Consider the following 11,031-nt stretch of genomic DNA (forward strand, 5'->3'; position numbering starts at 1 on the left):
AATCATTGTACAACCATTCCACCCTGGAAACGGTAACGTTCAAAGAAAACATTAAAATCCCCAAATTACCACGACATTCATGCCATGATGAGTGTATTTGAAACATCTGACCACAACTGTAGGCATTAGCACGTGTGCTGTTGTGTCACCATGAGGAGTGATTTAGATACCAAGTCATCGTGTAGTAAGTTTCAGCATTATTCTAAGAAGAACTCGTGTCTCAGTGGAGTGCTGCTAATATCGTATAAACATGACTGAGTCTCATCTTTTGTAGCAGCTCTGTGTGTTGACTCTGACGGTTTGCGTGCAGGCCTGTTATGTTGCTTAGCCTTTAACGGCCTGAACTCTTCCACAGCAGCATTTTTAATTTCTCTTTGATATTTGGGCTGATTGGGACCTGATGAATGTAAAAACAAAGAACTACCAGATTTATTTTTTTTTACCTAATTTTTGTTTCTAAGAAAAATGAGAGCCACTTATGAGGATATTAGTTTAAAATTTTGATAGAACAGTAGCAGCATAATGTCCTCGTGAGTGGATATCAGGCCCTTGTTAAGCAAAATTGAGTATTTTGGTCTAAATAACCCAAAATGTGACGTCCACATATGTGGACGCAGGTCCTAGGAGGTTAAACTGGAGCTAAAGCAAATATACATCAACGGGGACGTGCATGAAGAATAGCTCTCAGTCTCAGTCATCCCACTGGGGAGAGTGATATTCAATCTGATAATTGAGGTATTGATGAATCAGGAATGAGTGGTGACATTGATGAGTGTGAGACTGGAGGTCTTGCATCCGATGGTGAGGAGGACCGTTAGAGGGAGAATGGTTGTGAATCGACCCGCACAGCTACGCCTCCCCGGCCTTATTCTTTTTCCTTTTCTATCCTTAGCTTTGGTATTTTCTCTCTTCTGTTTGCTCCAGCTCTCCCCACATTTTCCTGTTTTCATCTCCTCTTTGGATCTATTTGCAACCCCCACCTCCCCACTCCACCCCCTTCTTTTTTGTCTTCTGTTTTTTGCTAGTGTGGGATGAAGCATGTAGAACAGGCTTACATCCTGTGAGTGGTATGTGGTATTTGTGACTCAAACAAGGAAACGACATAGAAGCGTTGTCCTTAAACACTTCACTCCAACCGAGCAGAGACAGACCGAGGCGGAACAACTGGACAGAGCAGGTTATGGAAGATATCGTCCCAAACTAACACAATAACAAATGCACAAGCGCTGTTACATAAAGCAACACAAGGTAAGGAAATGTAACGTAATACAACGCGATGTAACATTACAACAGAACTGAGAGCAGAAAAGGAGCAGAAGTGATGAGGGTGCACTGGCCCAGAATCTAAAGTCCCTCCTGGCTAGCTCACAGGAAGTGGCACATTACTGTCGAATAAACTCAGAATTCTCTCCCATATGTGCATATGTGTATACATGAAACTGCATATAAATGTGTGGTAATGTTTGAACAGCTGACACTGCCCCGATGCATGACTAGGGCCAGTGAGCAGAGAAATGCAATCAGCTTCGTCAGGATATGGAGATCAAGACGTTTCTGTTTGCTTTTAAAGACAAATGCAGATAAATGCCCATCGCAGGAATTTCAAATAGACCAGAATGATTTTTTGTGATGCTTCAGTGTTCATTAATAAAACTAAAGCTATGCTGAAAAGTGACAAGTGAAAAATGACAAGAATGGCAGAATAGGCTGCACGTACATATTGCGCAGGTTTTCTTTGGTAATGCTCTGTTTTATTTGATGCAACCTCCTGTTTGTCCGCGGTAGCTGCTGAGCTTTCCAGATGGTCAGTCCATTTTAAATATCCCTGCAACTATTTGGTGCATTACTATGATATTCTCGCTGTTTTGCACAGAAACAATTTTAGTTTTTGGACAGTTCACACTGTTCGGGACATGCTAACACATGGACATGCTAACACATGGACATGCTAACACATGGACATACTAACACATGGACATGCTAACACATGGACATACTAACACATGGACATGCTAACACATGGACATACTAACACATGGACATACTAACACATGGACATACTAACACATGGACATACTAACACATGGACATGCTAACACATGGACATACTAACACATGGACATACTAACACATGGACATGCTAACACATGGACATGCTAACACATGGACATACTAACACATGGACATACTAACACATGGACATGCTAACACATGGACATACTAACACATGGACATACTAACACATGGACATACTAACACATGGACATACTAACACATGGACATGCTAACACATGGACATACTAACACATGGACATACTAACACATGGACATACTAACACATGGACATGCTAACACATGGACATACTAACACATGGACATACTAACACATGGACATGCTAACACATGGACATGCTAACACATGGACATGCTATATTGCTAACACAATTCTAATATTTAAGAAAATGTTTTCCTGAAAGTTAAATATGAATTGAACTTTTTCGTGTCTATTTCTACTTCGGCTAAATTGTTGATTGAGGGGCGTTGGTTGGCATAGAGCTCCACGGGGAGGGAGGGGGGGGGGGTGATGATTAACAGTGATGAGTAAAATTTACATTAAACCAAAATTCACGATAAGTACTTACATTCAGAGTCCAACTAGAATCTCAAATATCTGGAGCAGTACCCTCCATGGAAAAGGAGACTAAAGGCCCTCATGTCGTTGCAGAGGGAAGTGGAAAGGTGTGATAAAGAAAGGGATGCCAAGTACAGCAAAATCCCCACACCTTGGAAACTGCCGAGCAAAGACTCACAGTCTTATCTTGAAGAGATAAACCAGAGAGATTGAAAGTAGGAGAAGAAACCAGCTGCTCTCCACTGAACCATCCAAGGTGTACTCTCAGTGGCAGGGGAACAATATGAGAACAGCACCACCAAGACTGGAAGAGCACATGGGAGAAGGACGCACCCATAACAGCAATGCTCAGTGGCTACTGGATCTAAGAGCAGACCACAGCAACGTCTCTGAACAGGATGCAGCAAGTATCACAGCGGCAGACATCCAAGAAAGGGTCAGAGTTGGACAGCACCCGGCCTGACATGATTCACACCTACTGGCTGAAGAAGCTGATTGCAGTCTATGAGTCTGGCAGCACAAATGAACCAGCTGCTAGTAGATAAGACACACCCCGAGTGTCCTGATCCTCAATAATCCCCAGAAAGGACCGGTCCCATCAAAATACCAGCTAATAACCTGCCTCAGTATCATGTGGAAGGAGGCATCATAGCAGCTAAGATGAACAGACACATGAGCAGGGCACAGAAACGGATGGGCAGGAATACCAGAGGGGCGAAACTACACCTACTTATAGACAGAGCAATTGCCCGAGACTGCAAAACCAGCCTCACTGTGAAGGCCTATGACTCAATGCCCCACACCTGGATCCTGGCATGCCTAAAACAGGAGCCTAAGAGCCTTCATCGGGAACTCAGTGGGGATGTGGTGGACAACACTAAAGGCCAACTTAAAGCTCACAAGTCACCATCAAGTGTGGGATCTACCAAGATGCTCTGCCCACTGCTGTTCTGCATAGGCCTGAACCCCTCAGTGAGAACTACAGAACGGAGCAACCGTCAGCCACCTCCTCTACATGGGTGACATCAGGCTGATGCACAGCACCAGGATACACAGCAACGACATCACAGTGTAAAGTCCTGTTGTGGTACAGCCACTTTGGTATAGCCTCCACTGCAACACAGCAGACCAGTGTGTGAATGGGTGGATGACTGGATATGTAAAGCGTTTTGGGGTCCTTAGGGACTAGAAAAGCGCTATATAAATACAGGCCATTTACCATTTACCATTTACCATCATTCAGGCAAACAAGCGCTCAGAAGTGTTCATGCTGTAAGGAGCTGTGGCTCTTTACAGCATGAACAGCATTTCTGCAGCACACCCTGCATGCATCTGCCTTTTCTAAAGTTTTCCTCACGTCCTGCTCTAATCTCTCCCCTCTCTTGTTCATTCTTTGAAATTGCTTTCTTCTCCTTCCCTGTCCTCACCCTAGCCCAGCGATCCCCCTCTCTGTCTCTCTTCCCTCCTCTTCATCATGTATTGCAGCTCCAGGGTACAGATCAACACTCTCTCCCCCAGCACCCCCTCCTCTCTAATCTCACTCTCCTGCCTCATCCTTCTCCTCCTCTCCCCTTTCCTGTCGACTCCCCTTTCACCCCCCTCCCCTTCCCTCGCCAATGCGTCAGGCATTTCCCAGAACAGGGTCAGCAAAGTCACGGTGCTGGTTGGCCAATCGCGTCTTCTCTGTGACGGAGACCATTTTCACACGTGTGCTTTTCTCACATCTATGACCGAAAATGCACGAAGCTCTGCCATCGCACTCGTGTGAGCGTCGTTCTAATCACACTGCAAAGTGCATGCAAATGTTTCACCTCAGCAGATCGAAAACTAGCTCCCAATGTCTTGCACCTGCCTGTTGCTATGGAAACTGGGTATCCTCTGTGCGTCACCTGTGCCCATGTTTGGTCTGGTTTCCTGCTCCCTTCCATCAGCTTCCCTCTTGCTCTCTCTTGTCAGATTTTGCTGTCTCTGACGCTCTCGCTCCCAACAACTCACTGGAAGAGAAACACACACTAAAAACCTTAAGTGCATTAACTAAATGAATTCCTTTTTTTGCACAGTGCAGTGCACAGACACACACACACACCGCTGGGATCACCTCAACAGAGACAAAAACATAAAATACTGTACACATTTCAGAATACAAGCACTGTAGAGAAAACAGCAGCATCGAGTTCCTGTGTGATGCTCTTAATCAGAATTAGCTGAGCTTTGATCAGCGGCTGTTTGCGGTTCAAACAGATGTCGCTCTTTATGAATCAGCGATGAGGAACAGAGCGCCGCACACTGAAAGCATCGGCATTACTCATCATCGAACCCTGTTGTGAAAATAGTACCTACAGGAATTTCTCTCCCCTAATACAGAGCTGATACTTAAACCCTACTGCACGAACCAACAGGGCACCGATGGAGCCTTCCCACTTTATGACACAGCTAACAGCTAACAGCTAACAGCTAACAGCTAGCCTGGCTCTGGGAAAAGAAGCAGCAACTCTAATGTTTGCTCATTTATCTAATTTAATCTACACAGAGAAGGGTGCAAATGACAAAGTTTGTGTTTAATGTGTTTCTTTGACATAAGTGGTAACTTTAATGAACCTGCAGTTTCTCCAAAACTGATTCAGTCCCACAGACTCCCAATTTTAAAATGCCCAACTTTACAGTATTAATACACCTTCTTCCAGCCAGATACAAAAAACATTTACAGCCTCTACTGATCGTTCCCACTTCATGACAGCTGGACAGGGAGGGAATGTTTATATCATCCTGGAGAAGAAACGATAACTACTTTATTTATACCATATACGGGGAATTCGTTTATTACAGCAAATGTTAAATAACAACAATAATACAGTAATAATTACTCTCTGGCAGACACCGCGTTTCCAGACATCCAACCACTGCAGAATGGTCAGAGTGTTTCTCTGCGTGTCCTGGGGTGTACATGGTGAGCAGGAATGGAGACAGCACAGTGGAGCTGCTGTACTGCACATCATTAAACCAGACAGAGCCCTGCCCAGTCTTACATACTGTCTATCAGATAGTCACCAATCCATGAAATAGATTAAAGTTAGTGCAGAAACAATGTGGTGTAGCTGACAGCTGTCTGCTATGACAAATCTGCACTCACTTCACTAAAGGTCCCCACACTTTCAGTGCCTTTAACACCAGTTTTACTCGACTTGTCTAACAAAATGATTTGCTGTGTTACTTTGGTTTTGGTGAGTGAAACTGTAATCTTGTGTTACATTTTATAATAGCATAATATTTGTGTAAACAGTTTGGTCATGATTGTGGTCATACTTTGAAAAACATGATTGAAAGAGGAAGAAAAAAGGGTCTCCTGCGTCTCCACGTCTGACACTGTACAACCCGCCTGTCCTCCCCGACCTCCTCTCTATGCACACCTTACTCTGTAACGATCTCAGCCAGTGTCTCAATATAACAGGCAGCTGGATGCAAACAGACACTTTCTCTCAAAACGCTCTCAACAAGAAACAAATGAATCACAGCAGATGGCCCCGCCCCTCCCTGAGCCTGGTTCTGCTGGAGGTTTCTTCCTGTTAAAAGGGAGTTTTTCCTTCCCACTGTCGCCAAAGTGCTGCTCATAGGGGGTCATGTGATTGTTGGGTTTTCTCTGTATGTATTATTGTAGGGTCGACCTTACAATATAAAGCACTGTGAGGCGACTGTTGCTGTGATTTGTATAAATAGAATTGAACTGAATTATTCATCGTAGATCATCCCGACAGTGTTTTTGATAAGGTGAAAAACCCATCCATCAGTGTATCCCTACCACTGCCCCCTACAAACTCCCTTCCAAACAAACTCTAGAAGAATAAGTTTTGTGCAAATGTGCCAAGTTAGTACAGGGCAGACGCTGATGCAGCTAATAAGGAAAAGTGTAGGATCTTGGCAGGATGCTGGATGTCTGCACACTGCAAGAATCTGAGACAACTTCACCCAAGGCTGCCAGAATAGTTGTGGACAGTGGGGCGCCAGGTATCAGAGAGCAAGGTCCTGCCTGGGGGAAAACCGGGCAGAAGGACAGGGAGAGACAGCGAGTCAAGCAAAGACAGATAGATGAGACTCCAGTTAGAATGACGGGAGAGAGAGAAAGATATGGGGCCTATCAATGTGAAGTCAGAGAGAGAGCCTCCACTGCAGTAAAACAACCCTATACCAGGCTGACCCTCCTCCTCCTCTTTCTCCTCATCGATTCAGTAGCGCAGCAGCAGCATAGCAAAACTCTTGCAGAAAAGAAATCGCTCAGCTTTGGGCTCTGCAGTGGCTACACGGTTTGGGGAAAACACCTCTCTTTTGTCTTCGATCGCTGCGTCCTCATATTTGAATCGACACACCCAAATACAGCCTATTGTACTGACACCCACGATGATACCTGCAGTTTCATTAAAGGCCACCTTCTTTTTGAAAGACACCCCTTTCCCACTTTTACTCACCGCTAAACTTATCCTCACCTTCCACTGTGTCTGAGTGATTTTCCTCGCCTGCCATAACTTCCATGCAGATCTTCTTCAGTCCTCTCACGCTCCTCCTCTTTATCACCTACCGGCTGCCTAACAACAAGCCTTCACCTTCTCCTTCTCTTCTACCCTGAAGCACATTTCTCTCGTACATGATAAAACCAGGAACACTGTAGAAACACAGGCATGCTTGGCATTCGGTTCATTGTTTCCTCTCTGCATCCTGTGCTCCACAGCCACGGCTGTATCCTTACCATTCAGAGTGAGAGTGCAGTGGCAGCGGTAAGTGTGTGATGTGTGGGGCTTTAGGGGAAATAAAGCTAATGGGAAACATAACGACAAGAACTCTTCAGACTCCTAATTAGATAATAAAACGAGTGTTTGCATGGCAGCAAAACTAAAACAGTTCAGTCACAGTCTTGACGCATGAGTGGCTTTTTTTTACATAACATTAATCTGTATTATTTACAGGCTTATCAGGAAGCCCTGCTAACAATTCCTTATATAACATTTAGATTTTATATTATTATTATATTATATTTTATGGCTGTTTTTTTGAAGTTTGATTAAAACGTCTCTCTCTTGGCCACTGAGCAGGCCCTGTGTATGTGTGTGTGTGTGTAACTGTGTGTGTGTAACTGTGTGTGTGTGTGTGTATAACTCCGTGTATGTGTGTGTGTGTGTAACTGTGTGTGTGTAACTGTGTGTGTGTAACTGTGTGTGTGTGTGTGTAACTGTGTGTGTGTGTGTGTATAACTCCGTGTATGTGTGTGTGTGTGTAACTGTGTGTGTGTGTGTGTCTGTGTGTAACTGTGTGTGTGTAACTGTGTGTGTGTGTGTGTATAACTCCGTGTATGTGTGTGTGTGTGTGTGTGTGTAACTGTGTGTGTGTGTGTGTGTAACTGTGTGTGTGTGTGTGTGTGTGTGTGTGTGTGTGTGTGTGTGTGACCATCTCTCCTCGTTGTATTTTCAAAGGTCAGTTTGGGGAGTACAGCTGACACTGCAGTAAGATCCAAGCGCACACAAAGGCTCGGACACAGGACATCAAAGTGCTCTTATCAGTCCTGTAAATCCAAAATGTCCCACTGAAAACAAAAGCACAACACTGACATGGTCAAGTCATGAAACTGAACTCGTGTTAATCAGATTTGGTCTCATGTATCCAGGAGAAACGCAGGAACCTGTGGGCTCTAAGCTCTCCTGTTGTTAACATGTTTCTACTCGTGGCTCCAGGTGACGTCCGTGAAAGCTGACATTAGAGGTCAGTGGATTGATCCAAATATCAATAATGCTGGTATGGGTATCAGATTGATACCAGCTGATACTTTGTTTCTAGTCTCTGATATCATTATGTGACCTCTTGAATTGTATGAAATTATCTTCTTGGAAATTAAAAAATATACGTTAAACCTGCTGTATGAAAAATGTCAGAGCGTATTTGTGTTGACTGTCTACTTTATTTAAAACCTACAGCACATTTAAAGACCTGAGGTTGATCCAACGTGCTGTTTGCAGGGAAGCACAGTCCACGTCTCACATACTGGTATCGGTGTGTATATGTTGGTATCAGCAACACTGCGCCTGTACTGACTTATTAACTAATAAATACCAAAATGTGCAGTACTGCATTACCTGTTAGGACAGCAGTTGCTCTGTTTGTGAACGCAGCAGCCCCGCCCACCTGCTTGTTTATAACAGGCAGCCAATCAGTAGAAAGCTGGCTTAAAGGAACAGCTAATAGGACTGTTTCAGGAAACATCTGTAATAAGGGGCTGTACCATTCCACAGAAAAAGATGGGGGAGGATTGTTTTGTACAGTGAATCATGGAAAACCTCATTAAAAGTTATTGAATAAAAACATAGAGGTGAAAATGAGCACAGTAGGTCCTCTTTAAGTAGAATACTCACCCTTCTTTACACCCAGACCCAATCATATATGTAATACTTTTAGCAGTGTCGCATTCCTTTTTCTCCTACATTAGATAATATAATTTTTAATGCAGTTTCATAAATCTTCATTCCCAAGTCAAATTAATAATATCATGTCTTCTTAAGTACACTAAACTATTATGATATGTATTCAGCTTTACACTTATTATGTGCCAGTCCTGCTTCTTCGTGGAGGCGCTTATTTGGACTTTGGTATATTTTCAGTGTGCTGTAAAACCATACTGAAGACTGAAAGCCAGCAGAGTTAAAGTCTAATGGGACCGCTCTGGTCTTCATGATCTCTGCCAGCAATGCTGATGAGTTGTTTTCAGGGCAGAGGAAATTTGTTCCTGTAGTTTGAGCTGATTAAAGCCCAATGCCAGCGTGTTCCTTACAGAAACAATATGTTTCTGTATAATAGGATCTTAAAGTAGAGAGTCAGTGTTTTAAAATCCCATGTTTGATTATAGTGACCTGGTAATATCAAATATTGTTCCTTTGGCCTCCTGTTATTCTCTTTTTCTTAAAATACCATTAAATACTGTTTTTTTTTTGTTTTTCTTAAATCAAAGTACAGTCAGTGAAATGGTTGCAGCTGCAATGCATCCTGAGAGATATTTATTATACCAGCTTTTGGTGTCTTTCCCAGGAATTGTTCTGCTTATGTGAGCCAAGACCCCATCCTCTGTTTACCACCCAGCCTTACTGGTCTCACTATGAAATTCAGATCAATACTCTCATAATAAAAGTTCCAGGCCTGGAACAAATTGGAATCTAAAGCTGAGAAAGATAAAGAGATCTATGGCACTGCCAACGCTGCACTAATGAATGATGAATCACTGCAACACACACACACACAGTAAACCTGCACAGGTGCTAAACAAAGACAAAAGCTGCTGGCAGAGCTTACTGTACGTTCTCCTGTTGTGTCACATTCAGCGTGAAACACGACTCCCGCATCAATAATGGATACAGATCTGCACAGTGCTGTCGACGGGAGCGTGGCTACCATATTTACACTATTGGTGAGAAAAGTCACGAGCACTGGATCCATCTCACCCTGAAATCGGAGAAAAACAGATTTTTTAACCCAAAATGTTGTTCATCATCAAAGCTTTTAAGCTAACACCTATGTGTCTATGTGGATCTCCGTGTAGATGCTTCTGGAGACTACAGGCAGACAGACACAACTGCACGTCGTGCATGTGCACAATGAGTCTGTGCATGGTTATGCATGTATGTCATTACTGGATGCTGGATGCATATGTGAGCACATTTGTGTCTCTATGAAGGCACGATTATTGCAAATGATGACACATCAATAATGCTCTAATGTGACAAACAGCAATAATATAATATAGTGTGTGTTTTTGTGTTTGTCCCCAGAGGCTGTTTGGGGAAGTGAAGGGTTGAAGTGCTGAGTAAGCGGAGCAGGGCCCGAGCTGAGAGACTGCAGTGCTGCTGCCTGCAGCTCAGACTGATACTCAGCAGAGGGGAGGAGGGAGGCTCCAAACAGGCTGCGACTCTCAGGCATGTTCAGCTGGCACGCTTTCATGGTACGCTCACACAGACAGTTCAAATAGGAGAGCTTGTTCCTGACTGCGCTAATGACACATTAACTCAAAGCCGCTCGCATGTGTCTCCGAGTGGTTCTGCAAACATGCTGCAAGCCGACGCCCTAACAGACGTGCTGCATCACAGCCTTGTTTACTCCCTCTAACCTGTGTGCCACTGATTGTGCTAGAAAAGCCCTCATCCTCTCCTCCCGCCCACTCCCATTCTTCCGTCGTGCTCCCTCCCCATCCTCTGAATCACCCTCCGCTGCTCTCCCCCCCCCCCCACCCCCCGTGTGCCTCTGCCTTCCCTTTCCTCGCCGTCACTCCTCACCTTCCCTCATCTCTCGGGTCTCTTTATGAATGGCACTGCTGGGCTTTCAGTGATATGTTCTCCATTCCCCTGCTCACCGTCTCCATTCGTCTCTCTGAG

The sequence above is a fragment of the Astatotilapia calliptera genome, chromosome 15 (assembly GCF_900246225.1).
Source record: "Astatotilapia calliptera chromosome 15, fAstCal1.2, whole genome shotgun sequence".
Taxonomy (NCBI): domain Eukaryota; kingdom Metazoa; phylum Chordata; class Actinopteri; order Cichliformes; family Cichlidae; genus Astatotilapia; species Astatotilapia calliptera.